Source organism: Brachypodium distachyon, chromosome 4 (assembly GCF_000005505.3).
Source record: "Brachypodium distachyon strain Bd21 chromosome 4, Brachypodium_distachyon_v3.0, whole genome shotgun sequence".
Taxonomy (NCBI): domain Eukaryota; kingdom Viridiplantae; phylum Streptophyta; class Magnoliopsida; order Poales; family Poaceae; genus Brachypodium; species Brachypodium distachyon.
This window is the reverse complement of record NC_016134.3, coordinates 18,815,233-18,838,040: the sequence shown is the minus strand read 5'-3', so window position 1 is coordinate 18,838,040 and position 22,808 is coordinate 18,815,233. Positions and strand designations below refer to the sequence as shown.

At 41.8% G+C, this 22,808-nt stretch overlaps 2 long non-coding RNA genes across 11 annotated transcripts; both read right to left on the bottom strand.

Moving 5' to 3' along the window:
- Nucleotides 1-678: 678 nt before the first annotated feature.
- On the bottom strand, nt 679-3,752 carry LOC106866782. Of its 9 annotated transcripts, XR_002966108.1 has the most exons (8): nt 3,573-3,752; nt 3,261-3,512; nt 3,085-3,158; nt 2,930-2,995; nt 2,771-2,836; nt 2,478-2,558; nt 2,320-2,396; nt 679-2,158 (listed from the first exon to the last, which is right to left on the bottom strand). It is a non-coding gene; the product is annotated as an uncharacterized LOC106866782 (long non-coding RNA). The 9 variants fall into 9 exon arrangements; XR_001407661.2 differs by having other exon boundaries at nt 2,478-2,836; XR_002966105.1 differs by having other exon boundaries at nt 679-881; nt 1,305-2,158; nt 2,478-3,158.
- A 13,669-nt stretch (nt 3,753-17,421) lies between these two features.
- On the bottom strand, nt 17,422-22,413 carry LOC112272293. 2 transcript variants are annotated; one of them, XR_002965902.1, is made up of 4 exons: nt 20,450-22,413; nt 19,859-20,352; nt 19,532-19,608; nt 17,422-19,444 (listed from the first exon to the last, which is right to left on the bottom strand). It is a non-coding gene; the product is annotated as an uncharacterized LOC112272293 (long non-coding RNA). The 2 variants fall into 2 exon arrangements; XR_002965901.1 differs by having other exon boundaries at nt 19,556-19,608.
- Nucleotides 22,414-22,808: the final 395 nt, after the last annotated feature.

Genomic DNA, 22,808 nt, shown 5'->3' with positions numbered 1-22,808 from the left:
TGGAACTTGCATCTGAAAGTGAAGTGTAACCGTGGGAATATGTAGATTATATAATTTTTTTTATTCTGAAATGCAAATCAAGGGCAGTTTATCTGCCGGGGAAAGCATGAAACACCAGCAGACGTTCTGCCGGCAAATGTATTAACTGCCGGGAAATGTATTTGTGTTGACGGCAGAGACACTGCCGGGAAATCTCCTAACTGCCGGAAATGTCTAAACTGCCGGTAAATAGTTTTGCTGGCAGACGAACTGCCGGGAAAACTAGTACTAGCAGGGCAGGTAGACCGCCGGGGAAAATAAAACTGCCGGCAAAGACATTTGCCGGCAGCAGTATAGGGGCAGTTTATTTGCCCTATATAGTTACTTTTGGCAGCAGTTAGGGTGCCCTCATGCTTGATCCCTGCTAATAATCAATGGCAGCATTTCACTGGACTCCTGTACCGATTCGATCGCATGTAACAACTAATAAGGCTAGAAGATCTGCAACTGAAGCAGGAATGAATTGATCCAGACCCTACTTTGTTAGTTTCGTGCAAATCAAATTAACCTCACCCTCCAAGCACATGATAGACATTTAATCTATTGTTAAGACATGGTGTTTGGCCAGTGGCTCAGAGGAAGAATGGTTTGGTTTCTCAGAATGCATGTGACATGTATTATCAGGAAAGAGTCTGGATAGATTGAAACAATACAGTGCTCCTATACTGGTAAGCTTTATAAAATCTTTTAATTAGTATATTTGAATATATAAGATGCTGCCTCGAAATTTTGAAATTATGATTACTATACTGAGAGAGCATACAAATAAACCAAAACAAAACTGCAATGAAGAGAATGGATGTCGACACGAGCGTTGTTGCTCTCCAATCATGGATTCTGTCCTGCATCAAATCTCAAACAGTATTAACACAATGTAATATAATACAAAATAGTAATCAGCATCCGAGTGGTGTTGGATGCAATTAAAATGCATTGATATCTGCTAGGGCACTAATAGCGTTTTGGAATCTAAAATGATACCCACTCCGATTCATATTAATTGTCTCCAATTTGTCCATGTATCTATGTCTAAAAAGCATTTAGATACATGTAATTTTTCAACAATTAATATGGATCGGAGGGAGTATATTAACATAAAAATTCCATTATGACAATGATCCAGTAATAAAATATTGGCAATACAACCTTTAATCTCATTTAACATGGAAAGAATGGGCCTGATCACGTACTGACAACATGGAGAATTAAGTTACTAAGCAATTAAATTTCGATTAGGACTTATTGTGAACAAACACAACAAGTACCTGAAGCAGACCAACAAGAGGTGAAGAAGGCACTAAGGCAAATATATGGACTGAAATATATGGACTGAAATGGTAGACATAGCCATTGACAATGGCCGCAAACTTTGTTACACACAATGAATGCATAGGTAGTTTACTGGGCCCTGCAAGGCTAAAGAAAAGCTCATTAAGTATATGTGCATAACTTAAATTGGCATATGAGTGCATTATCACATATTGAAATGCTTATCAGCATGACAACAAGCACATAAAAATTGAAGCACCTTCATATAACATTGTTCTTGTTGCATCCAATGCCCATTAGCATCTACTTTGTGCCAAGCACAGTCCACAAAACCTATTTTTTTATTAACCACTAAAAGTTCTATGTTGACAGGTAATACAAGTATTGAAAGAAATGCAGAAACATAAGCCTACACATCATTTATTTAAAGAAATCAGTCCCTGCCATATTTCTGAAAAGAAGTTGAGTTGGTGCTGCCTGATTTTGTTCTTGTTTTGAAGTTCACTGGTGTACAGATTAAAAAGATTCAATTGCAAGATATATGTACCTGATTAAACAACAATTGCGAAGGCCAAAGCATTCTTCGGATTAAGTCAGATGTGACAGAGACCGGTTCAGCCGTCCCGTGCCAAGTAAAGATGGAAATGTTTGTAAATAAGCTAATGTTAGCCTGCTGTGGTAATATGGAAAATTACCAGCAAATCTATTGGCACTGCTCTGGCTGTGACTTCTTTTCCTGGCTCTAGTTCAGGTTCTAGTTCTGAAGGTGTCACTGGTGGAGGAGGTGAGGTTGATGATTCCTCCTCTTCTGGTTTTCTTATGTACTCTACGGCGAGTATAATAACTTGTCCTGAAAATATTACCACGGAGGAAATAGAGGACTGAGTAAAGCTCTTACATTCAACTGAATAATGAAGAGCTTCATTTTGCAACACAATTGTTTCTAAATTAAGTTTTTCTGTATAAACTGTGAGAAGCACCATCCATCAATGCCATGTAGCAGTTCCAAACCTGAGTTCTTGGAGCAAGGGGAGCTTCTCTCACATACTCTCTTCCATAGATTGCAGGAACGACGCAGGAGGCTGTATCTGCTACCAATAGACTATCAACAAGCTTCTCATGTAAAAAGAATGGAGAACATAGAAATAATAGTGGGAATGCTAGCAAACCTGTTTAATTCTTAACAACTTCTCGCCATGCCCAATATGTATGCTTATACATGTATCATAAAAATCTGAAAGTTTTCATGCCTGTAAAACCCAAAAAATAAAGACAAGTACATGAAAAACATCCGAATAATTTAGCATCATGTGACACAGTGGCCTACGGCTTAATAGGATTGATAGAATACTCATATAAACAAGATATGCCTTCTTTTCCGGGAGCCCATCCGAAAGAAACCTCAAAGTTAAGATCAACTGTAGAGATAATTAGTTGTCCAATAGAAAAAATTGCGATTAACCTGATTGCTTGCCCTTTTATATATATCCAGGGCTCTAATAGAATCGTCCCTTTGCATCTCAAAGAACTGTATTGTGCAGAAGATGTCAGTGCACTAAGAGAGGGAAAAAATTGTATGTATGTAGCGACTCATTTTAAACAACAACCACGTGTACGGCACCTTGTCAACCAGATTGATTATACCATCATTGATAGCTGTATGGATCCTAACACTTTACAAAGCGACCTATCATTTACACGCAGTATACAAAGTCAAGGAATGCTGAAATACCAGTATCAATTAGTATAATACTCATAGATGTTCTGAATCCTCACCATTGAAAGATCACATCTGATAATCCTATCGCCGGGCTTGTTCTCCACGAATTGCTCAATAGCTTGCACCCAGACTTCGAAACCAAGCAAAATTGGCACAAAAGAGAAAAGGAAAAAATCACCCCCAGTAGCAACAATTATCGAACTCTTCAAAAGATCTGGGGTTCAAATCACACCTACAGTGGCCATGATAGCGGCAAAGACGATGATGCCGACCGGATACTTGTAAATGTTCACCTTCATCATGGAAAGGTGCGTGAACCAGAGGATGCCGCCGGCCATCAAATCCAGCAACGAATCGAGCGTGGACGTGGTAATTGCCATGGATCCCGTCTTGATCATGGCATACACCTGCCTTCTAGCAAAGCCGGAAGAATCAGAGCTACCGTTTTTGCTCTGCGGCGCGCGCGCAATTTGTTGTGCTCTGCCTGCAGGAAAACCTTCAGAAAGAAGCAAGAGGTTGCAGAGGCACAAGTGCAACGACTAACCCGGGGAGTCTCTTCAGTGATAGGCAACTTCTCAGGTTCACTACAGGTGGCATAAGCGCTAGAGTAGATCAGAGTTCTCACATTGTGTGTCGCCATGGCTTCTAACACAACTAAAGTACTTGGAGTGATGGTATGATAGTACTTCTTCAAAGCGTTTCAGTATCTCGTGTCGGTAGAGTGGGTATGTTTGATGAATAACTAGATGGTGGGGCACGCCTAGGTGTTGGGACGGTCAATGATATACTGCTCAGTGTACGGTGATGGAACAGTGTTAAGAATTATGCCGTAATCTTTTGGGCCATTGAGAAATAGTTGAAGGTTCGTAATTAGTTAAGCATCAAATATGCCCTTGTTTAATAGTTGAAAAATAAAAGTTCATTATTTATACATCTCCATTACTGTGGCATCCAGATAGAACCACACCTTGCACATATATATATATATATGGAAGGTTTGTTTGTCGGCAATAATCAACAACAGTTCAAAGTGGAAAAAGAACAAGGCAATCAGAAAATACTGCCCAACATATGGATTTTGAACCAGGTATTGTCTTTAAGAAATTTTGTAGAAAATTTTGTATAAATAGTAACTATACACAACTGAAATGAATTTGGGTCCACCGGTTGTTATGATATATCGGGTTGTACATGTAGCTCTCAGTATGCTTCACCAAGCCCTCTGGCAAAGGGAGACATATTCTCAGACCTATACATGCCATATGAGATGATTTGATGGATAGCAAGCAGTTAATAAGAATATATATTTACCTTTATTAATGAAAGTAGCTAAGTATGATGTTGACCAAGTTCATATGCCTTCTCTGCAACGTTAGCTGAAAACAAGATTAAACTAACCTAATCTAGAAAAACAGTTATAGAGGAAAAGAGTGTAAACCTTGAGCAATTCCAACACTTCCGTTGATGATGGAACTTTAGCTGGGAGAGTTCTTCCATTATCTTAAAATAATTGTTCTATGACAAAGTAACCTTCAGAAGATCCAACACTCAGGTAGATATTGATTTGCTCAATATGCACGCCAAGACACCAAAGCTTGTTAAAATGTTGTGAACCCTCTCATCAATCTTTTCAAACAGGATTACGTTACCTTTAGTATAAAACGTGTCAAGGGAAGCATATGCGAGCATGCGGCAACAAACAAATCTGACACTCCCTCGTGAGACGCGTCAGAGATGTGCACGAGACGCGTCAGAGATGTTGCACACCTCTGACACCCCCTCTCTACTGATGCTTCTTTACTTAAGAAGTCAGTAGAGTGTTACACAACTCTGACGCTTTCTTCCGTAGAAGTGTCAATGATTTGCACTGACTACATTTTTTGGTGTGACTTGCGTGCGTCAGAGATCAAATGCACTGGACGCGTGATTCGAGATGAACATATGTAAAACAATGTAAAATGGACTGGCAGATTAGGATAGCATTGCATATATATAACATCAATTACAAAACACGTCCGTACAATAAAAGAAAAACTAAAAGTAGTTATAGCTAGTAGTACATATATATAGCTAGCTATATTAATTAGATGCAAATAAAACAACGCTGACGATGATTATGCAGCAGCATCGTCGTCGTCATCGGTGGTGGAGTCGGAGCCGGAGTCGGAGCCGTCGTCATTGTCCGCGTGCATGGCGTCGACGGCGGCCCAGTAGTCCCTCATGCGCTGCCTCCCACGCTCCTCAACAACGTTGGTACGCTCCGAGTTGAAGAGCTCAATCTAGTACTCCCACTCCTCCCGCGCCTCCTCCGCCTCCAGGCCGCACTTGATGGCATAAGCTTCCGCCTGGGAAGCCCGCCTCATGGCCACCATTCGGCGACGGTCAGCTTCACGAGCACGTCGCTCGCAGGTGTCTAGGAGCTCAGACACTCGGTGCACGTGCTGGAGCTCGGGTCGTTCTTGCCGACGTCGTCGTCGCTGCGCTGGTGCCGAGGAGACGACGGCAGGATGAGGACAGGATGTCGTCCTCGTACCGGAGCCACTTTATGGCAACGAGCGGCCTCGACGGCCAGCCGAGCTCAACCCTGCATCGACCGGCGGCGGAGGGGGGGAGGGCGGCAGCACGCGAACGACAACGATCCGACGAGCACTCGGCCGGGTGAACGCGCTCTTTGCCCTTGTCCTTGGCCATGGCGATCGAGAGGATCGCTAGAGATAGTGGGGGAAGAGAGGAGACATCGCAATAGGCTATAGAGATCGATGTGTGTGTTCATCACCTGCACGCGCGTACAGGAATATATAACCACGTGTAGGGAGATGGGTGTAGTGGGGAGAGGAAGCGGACGGGAAGATGAAGAGCATCGATCAGTTAATTAGTGGGAACGCGCGCGCACAAATTGCGCGGGAAACCAAGAGCCATCATAACTGACTAGTAAAGAGAGTTTCAGCACGTCACACAAGTTAAGGGAATGCGAAGAGACTCCATACCTCTGATATTTCCTCCAGCTCGAAACATCAGAGGAGCTAGACGTGTGACGCTTGCTGGCTTCGGAAGTGTCAGCGGTATTTGTATGTCTCTGACGCTCCTTATATTGAAACGTCAGCCACATCGTAGGGTTTCTGCCTCGCCTATAAAAGGACCCCGATCGAAGAGCTAATGAGGGCACGGATCCTCAAGAGCTGATATCCAACATCAAGATATGCGCGAGCGAGGAGAGGGAGGCAGGCGCACCACAAGTGAAGATGAAGGAGACAAGTTAGAAGAATGATTTGTGTGCAAGGGGCAGCCAACAACAAGGATGATATGCCCAGGCTGCACCACAAGTTGAGTACGAGTACGAGGCGCACTAGGACAGCCTACGACGAGCCCGACACGTCTAAGGGGCGCCCGGATCTGCGAGTCCATATTTGAGTTGAATTCTAGTTTGAGTCGAATTCTAGTTTGAGTCGGAATCCAGTATGAGTCGAGTCTGAGTTTGAGTCTGAGTCTGAATTTGAGTTTGAGTCTGAGTCTGTAATGTGTTTGGGCTGCCCCTCGCCTATATATACAAGGGGTACGTCTAGGGTTAGAAGACCATGTTTTAGCTGTTTTCGAGACTGTTGAATTGCGAGAAGCATTCATCTGGAATCCTATACACCATATTCGTTTCGATAGGGTGTTTTTATCTACTGAAATTTCGAGCGTAATCTCTCGTCCTGCTGGAAATTGGAAGATTGTGAAACTACTTGTTGCCAGCGGACAACTGCGCAAGTGCGTGTGGTGTTGCGAATTTCCATTGGGTTGCAAGTTTGTCGTGCGGCGATAGATGAATAGCCGGAAGATTTGTAGAATCATACAAGTTATCCACGTTGCTCTCTAAGAATATCGGGCCATCCCTTATGAAGCACACTGCTAGACATGTACACTTACACACACTTCAACACACCTATGGGAGGACCGCTCGTAGACGCAGTCTCGGCCGACCCTTTCTACACCGCGTCCCGTGGTTGCCTCGCCGTCATCGTCACAACTTGCATGTCATCGTTGCTTCATCGGCCTGTGCTTCTTCCTCAACTTCACCGACCTCATCAACGACCATGCCAAGATCTGATCGAACTCCAGCATCAGCTCGTCGTCTTTTTCGTAAGAATCTCCATCTGCTCGTCGTCTTTTTCGTAAAATTACAGAGGTATTCCAAGTAAAAAAGAACGATGGCATTTCTTCTTAATTTCCTCAGCTGCCTTCTCATCCATCCCTTTCATTTTCTCCTTGATCTTTTCTTTTCCTCTGCCTTCCTTTCTTCTTCCACGGCATGATCTTCTTCTCCACGCGAATCTCTTCTTCCTCCTTTCGTCTTCCAGAGCATGCTTCTCTTCTTCCTCGCCTTCGTCTTTTCAGGTGACCTCCTCTTATTCATCACATCAGCTACTCCGTGGCGCTGGCGATCGACATTTTTTGTGTACACGATCTTGTATGCAATGCAATGAAATGTATTCGATCTACATGCAGTGCAATGATATACATACATATATATGTATGTATATATCTATGTATATATATGTATAGATATATTCTATACATACATATATATATACCTACATATAGATATACATATACATATACATACATACATATATACACACACACACACACACACACACACATATACCTACAAGCTAAACAGGAATCGGTTCCTGTTTAACTAAACAGGGAACGACCTGAACTTCCTCGCCTGCACGACTGAACTTCCCTCGCTGTGGATGTGAACTTCCCCTCGCTGCGCTATACTCTACACGCGCACGCAGTACGGGTGGTCTATGCGGACGATAATTTGAAATGTGCTCTTAAATCGTACAGAATTAGCAAAAACGTTATATACGAAAAAGGTGTGCCTGGTTCATAGCTTTCCAACATCGTATTACTTGAATCATTCCGACAAGCGGTTCAAAAACAATCGTAAAAATACCGTCTGTCCTTTTTAGATTGATCTGATTTCGGTATTTTTGAAATTATTCCTAAACCGTGGGGAATTTGGAAAAACATTACATATGAAAAAGCTGCGAATTTTTAGTAGCTTTCCAACGGTATATCGTTTGCGCAAATCCAAATAAGTTTGAGAAACGCGAAGAAAAACCAGTACATCCTACGCGTCAACACGGCGTGAATATTCTGAACCTCCATCGATACACGGGTGAATTTCCGTTTTATAGACTGTGAACTTCCTGGCGGTCTCTGAACCTCCATCAGCTGTAATATTTTGCCTGCACCGGAGAAGGAGGAGGTGTCCGGACGTGAATGTACTGAACTTCCCTAAATACAAGTGTGAACTTCTGATTTTATAGACCATGAACTTCCCTGGTACAAGATTTTTGGCGAGAAAGTTTTGCAAATCCAGATTAACAAGGCTACTACACCCCTGTTTTTGCAGCGTGCCACTAGTGAACTTCCCAAATAAAATTTTCCAACTCCCATGAAACTAGCTAGTGAACTTCTCAGTCTAAACAAACGAAACTCCCATGAAAGGGCATCTGAACTTCTCGGTCTAAACAAGTGAACTCTCATGAAACTAGCTAGTGAACTTCTCAGCATGAACTTTCCATCGACCACACGAGTGAACTTCCGTTTCATAAACTGTGAACTTCCTAACGGTCTCTGAAGCTCCACCGACCGTAATTTTTGCCCGCGTTAGAGAACAAGGAGGTCTACGGGCGTGAACGTTCTGAACTTCCATCGATACACGAGTGAACTTCCGTTTTATAAACTGTGAACTTCTTGGCGGTCTCTAAACTTCCGCCGCTTATATCTTCCTCGTTTATACTCAGTGAACTTCCTGACGGTTTCGAACAGCGGACGGTAATTGGAAATCTGCTCTTAAACCGTAAGGAATTAGCAAAAAATTTACTCATGAAAAAGATGCGCCTAGTTCATAGCTTTCCAACGCCGTATCATTTGTATCATTCCGACAACTGCTTCAAAATATATCGTAAAAATACCGTCCGCTGTTTTTTGTTTGGTCGTAATCCGACGGACAGTAATTTGCAAACTGCTCTTAAACCGTTAAGAATTAGCAAAAACGTTATAAACAAAAAAGTTGCACCTGGTTCATGTTGGGAATATGCCCTAGAGGCAATCATGTATGATGTAATTCCCAATGTATTCATAAATATTATTAAGTTGTCCTTGTTTGAACATCTGATATGTATCATTGAATATGTGATTTGATTGTGGAACTATGTATTCATGTTGTTCATACTAAATTGTCCTTAGTCATTGAGGTTGTGCTGGACACATAACCTAAACTAATGTGAAAGTTGGCTGATGACTCGGTTCCACTTGTCATGGGCATGGTGATGTCATTCCAGCTTACACGGACTCGGCTAAAGAGTTTAGCGAGTCGGACTGACCCATATTGAGATGCAACGAGTAGGTCGTCATTTGCATGTCTCAATCAATGTAATCCTTAGACCTGAGGTTATCGCACAATCCGAGTTGTGGATCACCAACTTAGGTTCTGTCAAACGTTGTTCCGTAACAGGGCAGTTATAAAGGCAGAGTTCGGGTTGACTGAGAATCAAGCTGTGTGATGTGGATAACCAAGATGGGATTTTGCCCCTCCGACTGGAGAGATATTCTCTGGGCCCTCTCGAGTGATATGATTCGGGAAGCATGGCCATGCGCGACTTGGTTAACTGTTAACCGGGTCGATCGACTAAGAGTTAGTCGGATGAATTGTATATCACAGATCGAGAAGAGAGTTGAACTATTAAAGGGATGACGATTAAACGCCTATAGTTCGACAAGGTATATCGTGAGGCAAAAGGGACTAAGACGTATGTCACATTGGAAGGTACGTCGTCATGACTCGATGGTACTTGGGAGTCGGCACGTTCTGCTAGGAGCCGCTACCGATTGATCGATTGTGAGTCGGACTCCAATCGTGTCCAAGTCGCCATGAGCCTGCGGGGTCACACACTTAAGAGCGGGAGCAAGTATTTGGTCGGGTTGGACCCGAACTGGAATTGGGCTGACAATGCGAGTTGGACTCGCAGGGTGGATGGGCCACAAGGCTTGGAGCCCACTTCCACTCGATATATAAGCAGGGGCGTGGGATGCCTAAGGGGCACGGTTTTTTCCACTCTCATGCGTTGAGAACCCTAGCCCGATTCAGTTCAACCGTCGCACCGGACCTAGCAGTCCACCGCCGGAGCTCCTCCTCGCACGTGTGGATACCGGCAGAGGTGCTGTACGTTCAGCACTTCGACGATCGCGGGATTGGATCGGCTGGATCGGATCGAGGGACTGCACTGCATCAAGGCGCTGCATCAATAATCCGCAACTGCGCGTCTAGTGGTAATCCTCGTGGCCTTCTACCTCGGCTAGATCTTGGGAGTTCGCGTAGGAAAAGTTTTTGTTTATCTCTACGTGCCCCTTCACTTCATATCTTTCCAACGCCGTATAATTTGCATCATTCCGACACGTGGTTCAAAATATATCGTAAAAATACCGATTGCCTCAGCCGCCGCTCGCTCGCCCGCACCGGGGGAAGAAGGCGGTAGCCGAGGGGCGCGTCGGGAGGAGGTGCCGCGGGCGGCTGCCGCGTCGGCCTCCGCCGACGCTCGCTCGCCCACGTCGGTGGTAGGAGGTGATAGTTGGGAATAGTTCCTGTTTAAGGTAAAGAGGAACTCTTGGGGTAGGTTCCTGTTTAGTTCTGCCCTATATATATATATGTAGTGCAATGACATGTATTCGATCTTTCTATGTATGGAGTCTATCGATCTTGTATATGCAGTACTGCAATGGAATGTAGTCGATCTTTTGTATCCAAAGCAATGAAAAAGCTGTAATTTCTTTCCGTGCGATATAAACGAACATCAACGGTCTTTTTTTTATCCTAAGAGCAAAATCACTGACGCATCTCACATAAAAAAGCGTCATCCTAAAAGTCATAACTGACGCGTGCTGGGTGCCAACGTGTTATAGGAGGGAACGGCAGGTGCTAACGTTCATCCCCGAGAAAGTCCTCTCTAGCGAGTACCGTATAAAACGCGTCAGAAAGTTTTCGATGTCTCTGACGCGCCCGGACGCGTCAGAAGTTCCGAAGTCATCTCTGACACTTGATTAGAGACGCGTCCGTTTTGCGTCAGCATAGAGGGTTTCCGATGTGTCAGAGATAACTAGTTCTGTAGTAGTGAATGATATAAAAGGGAATGAAATATAGACTTCACGATTTGAAATACTTAGCTAGGTAGTCTTGATAATCTATACTTACACATAACCTCTGCCCATCGGGAGAAGAAAACAGCAAACATCAGAAATTTTGTTTCTAGAACTGAGAAATGCACCCTGAGATGCCTCTAGGTTTTGCTATTTCTAATATGTTTCTAAGGAAATTAATCCCTATGAGAGATAAATCTATCTGCTGAGATGAGGTTGGAAGCAGAAAATGATCGTGTCCTCTATGGCTTCCTAGATGAAGAGGACATGATCTAGGGTTGACCAAGTAGTTCTTACGGCGGAATGACGGTACATGCAATCGGACGTCCTCCACGATGCTTGCTAGAAAGGTAAATAAATAATGTCGGTATGCATCTGTATCAGAATGCATTGACCGGTGGATTTCTCATGTCATTTCTCATGTTGGGAACATGTTTGTTATTTGGGTAAAAAAGGCATGGGAAGAAGGCCCGGCGATTTGGAGGTACCCTATGCTTGGTGACTCTGAACTAGGTGGATGAAATAAAAATAACAAGGAAACAACAAAGGGATAAATCAAGAAGTCAGATCTATGCCTGGGCAAACATACCAAATTAACCACTTTTGAATCCATGGTTCAGGAAAAAATACCATCGTCCTCGAGGACATCATGGGCAACGACAACCATGACAACAGTTCAATTTTAGATGATCCTTCTCGAGGGTCCGATCCAACCTGCAGTGTCAATTTATCCAAGAAATGTGTACAGTTAGCAATGAGGTTTTCCAATGGTAACGATAACGAATTAATTAAGAAGACTCGACAGCAAAATTGTGCTACTCAGAGAAAATGGACCTGTAATATGTCATTTTGTTTGAGGAAGGTTGCCCAGTGTTACTACTGATGTACAATTTTTAAGTTAAACGTGCAATTTAAGTTTGCAATCTCTGTACAACAAGCAAGTACTAATTTATTTACTATCTGTAGCAAGACAAGAATCCCATGCCTTGAAAAAATTGTGAGTGAGCAATCCTATTGGGAATTATGTCAGCTGAGTTTACTGAGAAAAGTTTCTAAGACTGGATGCTATGAAGAGAACTCTCTTCTTGGGCCTTTGAGGGATATTGTACGTCCTCCTCGTGTTGATGAGCCCTTCTTGTCATCTAGACAAAAAGAGGAAAAAGGAAGTGTTACGTCGACTACCGGTGAACTTTTTAGATATACTTTTCTGTGAATCTGGTGGTTGTGGCCGCAGCAATTTGTATTTCAAACAAGAAAGATATAATTGCACTATAGGTAAGGGCAAACAAGAGGGGGGGATAGTAAGAGAGAGACTGGACCTGAACAAAATCGTCCCTTCAATCCTCTTGAGAATTGTAGATGTCCAACGAATACATTATTAACAGGCAATTTAATCACCTAAAAGCTACCGGTCAAAAAATAATAGGCGAAACAGGAAATAGGTAATGTAATTATTTAGAGCTCTAAAGAAATACAATGATTCCCGGTATCTGATCCCAAGGGGAGAATTGGGTAAACATATAAATAACTCTACAATTTGTTGCTGCATCTAAATCATTCTTATATGCTGAAATAGAGGGTAGTGAAGACCATATGGTGAAGACTAAGAAGTCCACAATTCACACAAGTTTAGGGAAATGGACAGCAAACAAGCAATAGCTTCCATCCAGCAATTACAAGAAAAGAGGAGACAGGAAAAATGGATTCACACAAATTGCATTGCTTTCCTATCCCAAATTTTACAATCCACAATTTGCAGCTCCAGTTGCGATGATATTAACGTTTCAAAAAAGAAGTTGCATGGTCAGGTTGTTACCGTTTGTTAGATCCTTCTCATTTGGACTCATAAGCTTCTCTGCTTCCTCCTCCGCCGCCACCTCCAGGTGTTCCCCACAAAACCTCATAAATTAAGGGCATTGCTGGCAAATCAATTCAATCCAGAGAGAAATTAAGGGCGTTGCTGGCATAGGGCTTACCTCTTTCCGGCGGCCACCCTGCGGTCAAATAGCCGCACTGCGTCAGCACCTTCCAGGCACACCACATAGGCAACCATCCTGGAACAACAATGGCAGAAGGCATAAGCACCGCAAGCCAAACCAATATCCGATAATAGAGCTCGTTAGGGAGGCAGCACTCAGGGGAGCTCTCGCACGGCGCGGCGGCTGCAGAACCGGCCGGACAGGTCGACCTTGAGGTGCCCCAGGGCGGGCATACATCTATATAGAATAATTGAACTGATCTTGTATCAGCACAACAAACTCAAGGATGGTTAAAGATATATTACCAAACATAAACAAAAAAAGGGAGCAAATATATAGTTCTCAGCTAGCATGGCAACAAAAATGTTGTTGATAACATAGTCCTCAGCAAAAATAGCAAAACATTTTTTTAATTACGATCATTATAGTTTTCCTTATCATTGTCCGTTTAGGAAAAAAGCCACCCTGCAGACAATACCATTCACTCTCTCATTTGGATTAAGATATAATCATCTATAAGTCCTTACTTATTAAGGTTGCACTAGCCATGAACAGCTCACCTGCAGCTTTGGGAGAAAGCTTAGTAGCCAAAGACTCAAAGTCGTGAGATAAACTCAGCAGAGGATAGCATTACTCCATGTGCATTGGCTTCAATATAGATACCAATATCACATTCCAAGCTTTCTTGTGGAAATATTTCACTCGTACTGAAGTGAAGACAACTCCAGGACCAGGGTTCTTGAGAAATTCTGTTGGAACAATTAATTACATTTGCACGTGCAAAACCTGTTGTAAGAGTATAGTGTTTGATGGACCTGCCTACGTTCCATATAGATCGAGAGTCCTGCTGAAGCAGAAACTTATTAGGAAAGTGTCACACAACAAAATCTTATCATAACTCCAAAATCAAAAGGTTTAAAAACAACAATAAAACTAAGAGTTGCCTGGCAAACAACTGACATGGTTTTATACAGAGGCCTCGAGCTATTTCACTTGCCTCTACTCGTAATTCAAGAGATTGCCTGGTGGGACCAGTTCGTGGTCGATCCACCAAACCTAGGGCCACAAGAATGATATGGAATAAGTTGCATAAATAAACAATCAAAGGTATATATGTCTATCTTATGTGTAGATAAATTGCTTCGGATCATTAAAAGAAAATCAATAATGGGCTATCTGCTTTGAGAATGAATTCAATACCTGCAGCCGTGGATTCTGCCTTGTAAATTGAACTAGATGATACCCCGCGCGTTGCTGCACGAGTATACGCTACACTAAGAGATGAACATTAATTCTCGTAGATGCTAAGATAGCAAAACATTTTTTGAAAAATGTTTTGAACCGAGAATGGACCACAACATTCAAGATAACAAAGTTGAGTAGTCAAAACATGGCAGTAGGTCAAACAATGTCTACATTGCCAAACAAATATGAGCAGAGCACTGATAATACGGAAAAGAAAAACTATAAAGAACTGTCTATGCATTGCACCTAGTGAACTGGAAATTCTTCCCAACAAAAAAGTGAACTGGAAAGAAATAAAGAAACATAGATTGTTGGAGAGTGGTACAAATGAGCTTCAAGCTATTGATTTTCCTTTGGTTTCTCCATTGCACATTTTTTTTAAGAACCGGTGTGTTAGTTTGCTCGCCCCTCCCTAATTGCAAGAGGTACTTAAACCTTAAAGCAATATGGTCCTTGTTATTTTTCTTAAACATCATGTATCTCCTATGTGCATAAAGGTTCAAGATTTATTTGACCAAGGAAGGTCCTAGATTCACTTTTTAAGTTTTAAAGTTCGTGACTTTGAGAACCGTTAGAACGAATTGCATTTACATGTCATTCTTGATTCCACATTCCTTGCGTCATCAGATGCCTGATTCACATTGTGACATGAAGGGACAACAATCAAACAACTTAGCTTGCCAAACCCACACGAATTGATGCCAACATCGGAAGAACACCACAAAAACGAGCAACTTACTGAATAAAATATTTGCTAAAAAACTCATAGCTCAATGCATGTGGAAAAATTATCAGAACACATGAGGTTCATGCTTCATAGTTTGAGTCACTAGAACACACAAATATAATAAACCAAGGAATTTGTGAAAAACAGAAAGTGGATAACCTGCAAGAAGGCTTATCAGACGACGCCTTTTCTTTTATCTAAATATTATTATATTTGCGAATGATGTATATTTCACACACATATACAGAGCTCTGGGATAAATACATAGAGACACCTGCGAATCAACTCAATCAAGTACACAAAATTGAAGCCGATTGAGGAAAAAAAGGACAAAGGCTGACATATTTGATGTATATACAGGACAAATAGTTCAATTAAATTTAACAATTACCAAACTATTTTATTAAAAAAACAATTAGCAGTCCGTCAGCTGTTGACTGAACAAACTATCAACGAAATTACTTCACGTACAACGATGTTGTGTACGATTTTTGTACGACGCCCTGATCAACGGATGCTAGCACATTAAATCGATCGATTAATGGCTACCTATGTGTCGGCTCCAGGGATTAGGGGGTATCCTGGATCCTAGGAGCACGGGTCGCAGCCCCACCGTATCTGTATAAGGCACCCCGAGGACACGGTACCCCGAGGACCGCCTTCACGGGATTGTCTTCCCGGGAGCCATGTTTTCTCCTTTCCCGGGCGCCTGGTCCGGTGCCTGGGGAAAGAATATGTCACTGCTTACCTCAGCCGGTCCTGGGCGTCCACTTTGGCGCCCCTAAGCCTAGGCTGGTACGAATCTGCCCATTCAAAGGTGTCCTCGGGATGCGGCAGGCTCCCTTTTACCTTTTGACCGGCCAACTTCCATGTCGTGCCAGGACTATCACCGTTTCGGCGCAGACAATGCCGAAAACTTCTCTTCGCCCCGGACCGGGTACAGATCACTTTGGACAAAGGCCACAGAGCAGGCGGACAGCTTCATATTCATCTTGTAGCGGGGATGTTCCCCTGTAGAAGCACACATGTCGTGTACCCTAGTTCACCATTGTGGTATCCCTTTGAACTATAAAAGGAGGCCCGAGACTTCCACCCAAAAAAAGGTTGGCATCAGGGTTAGACCAGGCATAAGGAGCTTGAGGTAGGAGAAGGGTTGGTGTTCCGACCGCCAGAGAAGAGACGCATCTGCTTCTCCCTCCTCCCCGGGCCGTCGTAGTCTAGGCTTGAGCTAGCCGCTCCGGCCGCTCGTTGTACTCTTTCCTTGTGCCTTCCACCACCATCAGTACACACAAAGCAGGATGTAGGGTATTACACCTTCGGGCCTAAGTAAAACGATCGGAGTCGAAGTGCTCACCGATGAAGTTCGGAGGGCTACCTCCGCGCCACCCTACCTAAACAAAAAAGGGGGTACTTGCACTCCTGATGTCCGCTTTCGCAGATGCGACGTATGAAAATCGTACATGAAGCATCGTACGTGAAGCAGCGCTCAACTATTAAACAAAATTCTAGGCCTATCGAACTTTACGTAGTTAGGGAACGAATGAAGAAACATACCGGACAAGAAAATCCCTCCTTGAAAGTTGACGTGCTTCTAGTATGTAAAATTCGAATTACTAATTGAGAGAGATCTTGAGGAAGGAAATGTTTCTCCATCCCATGCAGCCATGCAGTAGGTGAGTTCCACTTACTCGAGAAAGAGAAATGGCGCGGGGAGGAGAGCAACTGCAAGAAGATCCATTACATTGCAGTGTGAGGCCATGAGCTTGAGCAAGAGGCCGTACTGAAAGATGATGCAAGCAGAGCGCCTGGAGGCGGAGCCCTGCAGTGGATGGGGCAATATATGGGCAAACAGACAAACGGATTGGATGCTGCAACCAGGTTCTTATGCATTTATTTCTTCAGAGATCGTGGCGATTTCGATGAGTGCCGGCGTTTGGGTTCTTTGAGGAATCGAGAATAAGAAGACGAACGGAAGGATCGAGCGTGCCATCAATGGCTGACGCTTCGGATGATTGATTAAAGTAGGGAGATGAAGCAAGCACATGGGCTACATGTATGGGCTGGACTGGATGTGGGCCGGCGGTGTGGCAGTGGGTAGGCGAATGCCATATTACTAACCCAAGTCAGTTTCTGTTCAAATAATCAAGCAATTAGTGATTAACATAAGTATGGAAAAAAGGAAAAGGGAAATTGATATGCTGAAGTGGCTAGGCTGCATGCTCAGGAATATAGGCAGTGGGGATCCCCTATTTAGGTATAAAAGATTTATAACGGACTGGATTTTCTTACCAATGGATATGTAAAAGTCGTGAGCATACAGTTTACACAATGATTATTTTAAGTGTGCCGCCTCCTCTGCGGTGCCACACCTCCTCCACCCTGTTGGCTTCCCTTCCCTTGCGAATCAAATCCCACTGCATGTACCATCACATAAACCAAAATCAGAGTCAGTCTCAAGAAGCAATATTCTCTAACTGCAACCAGAAGCTACAAAAAGGAAATCTGACATAAAATAGGTCGTAAACAGAAACTAATCAACCCAAGAAGCATGTCGAAAGAACATATCTAGCTGAGCATATGCCAATTGTTGTTGTGCACCCGATTGCAATATAAGCTCTGGACCACAGTGATGATGTGAGCAGGTGTAAAGTGTACACCTATATCTTTGCTTCACATTTAACCTGAGTAGGCATATTGAAATATGAGAAGAGTGAGACAAATTAGAGCTACACATTCAGACAGAAACTGCATTGTCGGATTATACGTTTACACATATTCAGATGGAAAATTCTGAAGTACACATTGCGTAGAACCCGTACAACATATATTTATACGAGTAACTATGAAAAACAGAGTGAAAATGATAACCTTTATACTTTATTTTTACTTCCTAGAGATGTGTAGGACCTGAGCCAAGGAAAACAGTCATTGTAAACATAAACCCAATAACAATCATTACCTTCCACCGAGGCTACTATGCAGAGCTCTTGACAGCCAAGATTACTGCATGAACCATGCAGATAAACCACAAACTGAAAGTTACTCGCTAAAATCTGTTATGTTTCAAGAAATATAGATGAGAGCAGGAATTTTTATTCATGTGCCATAACAAAGTAACACACGCCACAAGTACCAGATGAATTAACAGTATGTATCCTTCATGCGCTTTCATCATTTCGTTCATTTGCACCACCCAACAATGAAGCTGTGCAATTTGCTGGCACTATCCCTTGCCGGGTTTGAGAGTTGAGACAGAAACATCTAGTTGTGCAAGCAAGCAAAATAAATAAATAAAAGATAAAATCGAGAGTAAAATAAGCACCATGCCAAATTAATCTGACTCCAAAAGCACCTGAAATTGTCTGTACGTTGATATATCGTGAAGTAATAACACCAAAAGAAGCAATTAGAATACAATAAATGACGCATAATATTTAGCACCAGGACCAAGTTATAGAATTCTTACTACGAAATGCTCATCTGCCTTGAAAGGTTATACTACTTCCACATACGGTTTGACCAGCAGACCATGGCTGTAATCACGTTGCGTAAGTGCCACAATTAAGCCAACAGAAGATGCGGAATTTTATGAAGAATAACTGAAACTTAGTGTAGGCGAATACAGTTTATAAGGCTTGAAGAAATAGGGAAATAGGCAACACGTAGTCTCTTCAATAAAAGCATTAACTACATAAAATCATTAACTAAGAAGCCACTTAGTTACATGGGCAATCAGGGCAGAGGAAATGGTAGCATTTTTGGTCCTGCATCCCCAAGTAATAAGCTTGGAGTGCTACTGGTGAAATACAGCTGACTAAGTGCTAAGGTTGGACAGAGGTGGTGTAGATGCTGCTAAACTAAACTAAAAAAAGCATTTGAAATAATCAAAGGAACAACTAAACAATAGCACGAAGGGACAGAAAAAATAATTTTCATCATCGTCACGGGCAATTATAAAAATAACAATGCATATAATCATTGCCATTCTTATTAAGAATGTTCATGAGCAAACCTCTCAAGGACCACATGTAATTGATAATCTGATCAACAGATCACCTTGGAGTTAACATGCAAAGAGACTCCTACACATTTGTCTTTAGTAGTGAAAACCAGATTAAGTGTATTAGTGAGCAATATAGAATGAATGTGGAGTGATTTGGAGAAGGGCGTACTGCAGACCTATAGTAGAGGATATTCTTGTGAAGGATCCTATCCTTTTCCCCTGAAGGCTAGCAGCTATGGATACACAAGATTTTTGGGAATTTCTTCAGCCTACATAAACAAGGACAACATTTTTACCCAGAGTTCTAGGAAAGCAAAACAAAAATACAGAGGCTAGTAAGATTATAACATATGTACCAAGTAATTTGAATAAATATGTACCACATTTGAGCTTTGAGAAGTTGTTTTGTAGACCAGCCTTCCAAGTAATTGACCTACAATGTTGAGTAAAGAAAAAGTATAAAATATTGCAATTAAGTCAAGTCAGTAGGTTAAAAGTTGGACAAGAACTAAGAAGCTGTCAATCACTAATACTCGGACGCAAGATCTTGAAGGGAAAATTATCCTCTTCATTTAGGACAGGGAAAGCTAGCTATCGCAAACACTAAAAAGCTACCAATTATACTACTCGTCACTAATTAATTCTAGCCTAGCCATTATGATGAATGATCGGTTAGAACTCACCTCCAGGATTAATTGAGGTCCAAAATGTGGACGAATCTGCCATAAAAAAGCTAAACATCATGTCCATCAGTACACCAGTTGTTTTGACTCCATTCTTCCAAAATTTCCCTGCACACACACAGGAAAAACACTTCTGCAGAAGCATTGCCAGTAAAAAAGCTATGTGTGCTGCTGCATACTGGTATAGTAGACAAGCTGCTCTTGCAGGCCTAGCTGAAAGAGCAGCATAGTTGACTGGAAGCTAAATCTTCAGGCATTTTCAAAACATCTAAGCGGTGTATTCTAAACAAAAAACATATAAGCGGCAGAAGTCGTGGACAGAGCTCAATCCAATAAATGAAATGTAAAAGAAACATGAGAGAAGTGAGATAAAAATTTGAATGAAAATTATCACGAGCATAAGTTAGTAGACAATCCCCCTTGCAGGATATACGAAGGTAACTCTGAACACTTTTATTGGGTCAGTGACATTTTCACCATGTCCACATGCTCACCTATAGATGAGAAAAAGATACCACATTATGATTTATGAATTAATCGATAACATGACTGTTAGGATATCAAGTGAGAAAATGGTAAAGAAGATAATACCTTGAGTTGTAACATATCCAAGACCAATGCTATCTCGCTCCAAAAGCTTACCAACGACAACTGCCTCATATATTTCAAGACCGGAACTTCAAACGTAGTAAATAGAGAAAGAACACAAAATAAATAAGACGCAACCTTTATTTAGTAGAAATTCGGGTGTGTTTGGTTCAGTGCCAAGAGGTGTCATGCTAAATTTTTGTCATTGACCAAAATTTGGTAGTTGTTTGGATGGTGGCCAACTATTTGGCAAGCCAATTTCCTTATCAACTCTAGTTCGATTTTTTGGCCGAAGTTGGCCAACTCAAAGGCAACCAAAAGTACAACCAATTATTTGGCTTGCCAAATTTTGGTAGGGCAAGTGTGGGCCCAATCCAAACACAACCTTCATGTGTGCAAACCAGGAAACATATTCCTGACACGTATTGATAGTTTTTGGCAGCAGAATATTCAATCAAAATAGGAAAAAATTTACGCCTTTCAGGTAGAAGAGAAAGCACAATATTAATGAAGAGGCACCAATTGGTGTCTGCAGAGCAGGGTAAGACCCATCAATTCCTTTTCATAGAAGAGAAATATTTCGTTATCCCAACTTAAGCCCTAGAAACAAGATACATACTTCCTGCTAAAATAAAATGTGAAACAAAAGACTGGCACATAAAAAATAGATCAGAAATTTCAGCAAATCCAAGAAGTGTTTTATGATCCTACCATGAATATAATTTCAACACTAAAACAAGGACCTGCTCAACTATGTCTCAATATCTACCACATTGTGTGAAAGTCTTCAAATGGATAAAAGGACACATGGATTGACAAGGGAATAATAATGAAACTGAGGGTGTGAAATAATTGGTATATCAAATGCCAGTTTAGTCTGCACACAAGTGGTCTGGCTAATGCTGAATCCAGGACCTAAAGACTGGTTCTTTGACAAGATTACATTTCAAAAACACAGATGGAAAGGCACTTGAGTGCTTAGTAAGCATGGCTTAAGTTAAGAGTAATCCTACCAATGCAATATGCATTATCAAGTTGGCTTTGTGTTATTCATAATGCTTTTCCGTGCTATTTACTTATGAAAAAAACACTGTGCTAACACTGACTAAAAAAAATCTGTCACAAGTGCAAAATTATCTCGCAGTGCCTGTACATTCGACGTGCTTTCATTTGGGCACACACTGACTTCCATTTCAAAACTGAATACTTCTGCATAGAAAGGTACTGAATATTCTATTTGAATCCCTAGATCAAGGAAAGATCTATCATGTATTAATAGATCAAAAGAAAGATACACTACATTGAAAGAAATCCAAATGCACAAAATACTAAATAGGATTCAAATAGAATCTCGCCATCCTTAGTGTCAGCTTACTTTGTAGGAACCATACAAAATCTAACCTTAGTTCAGAACCTGGAAGAATTCAGTTTGGACTTGTTCAGAAAAACATCAGATTATCATGGCAACGCTGCTCCTTCATTGCATTGTCCAGGAGGTCACAAGCAACTCGAAGATGATGTCCATTTAGTACTATTCCACCACCCTTAAATATCCAGACTCCAACATTTCCTGCTTATAATCAATGGCAGCATTTCGCTGGACTCCTTTACCTATTCTATCGCATGTAACAACTAATAAGGCTAGAAGATCTGCAACTGAAGCAGGTAAAAATTGATCAGACCCTACTTTGTTAGTTTCGTGCAAATCAAAGTAACCTCACCCTCCAAGCACAAAATAGATATTTAATCTATTATTAAGACATGGTGGTTAGCCAGTAGCTCAGAGGAAGAATGGTTTGGTTTCTCAGCATGCATGCATGCATGTGGCATGCACTATCAGGAAAGAGTCTCCATAGATTGAAACAATAGTGCTCCTAGAGTGGCAAGCTTTATAAAATCTATTAATTAGTATATTTGAATAGATAAGATACCACCTAGACATTTTGAAATTATTATTACTATACTAAGAGCATACCAATAAACCAAAACATAACTGCAATGAAGAGAATGGATGTCGACACGAGCGTTATTGCTCCCCAATCATGGATTTTGTCCTGCATCAAATCTCAAAAACTATTAACACAATTTATTGAAAGAAATAGAGAAACATAAGCATACACATCATTTATTTAAAGAAATAAGTCACTGCCATATTTCTCAAACAAAAGTTAAGTTGGTGGTGCCTAATTTTGTTCTTGTGTTGAAGTTCACATGGTGAACATATTACAAAGATTCAATTGCAAGAAATATGTACCTGTCATGGGCATACATCCCTTTAGGGCCCGTTCGGTTAGGGGTTTGAGGCGGATTGACCGGGAATCAGGGGAAATTGACCTATAATTTTGCTAATCCCCGTTGATCC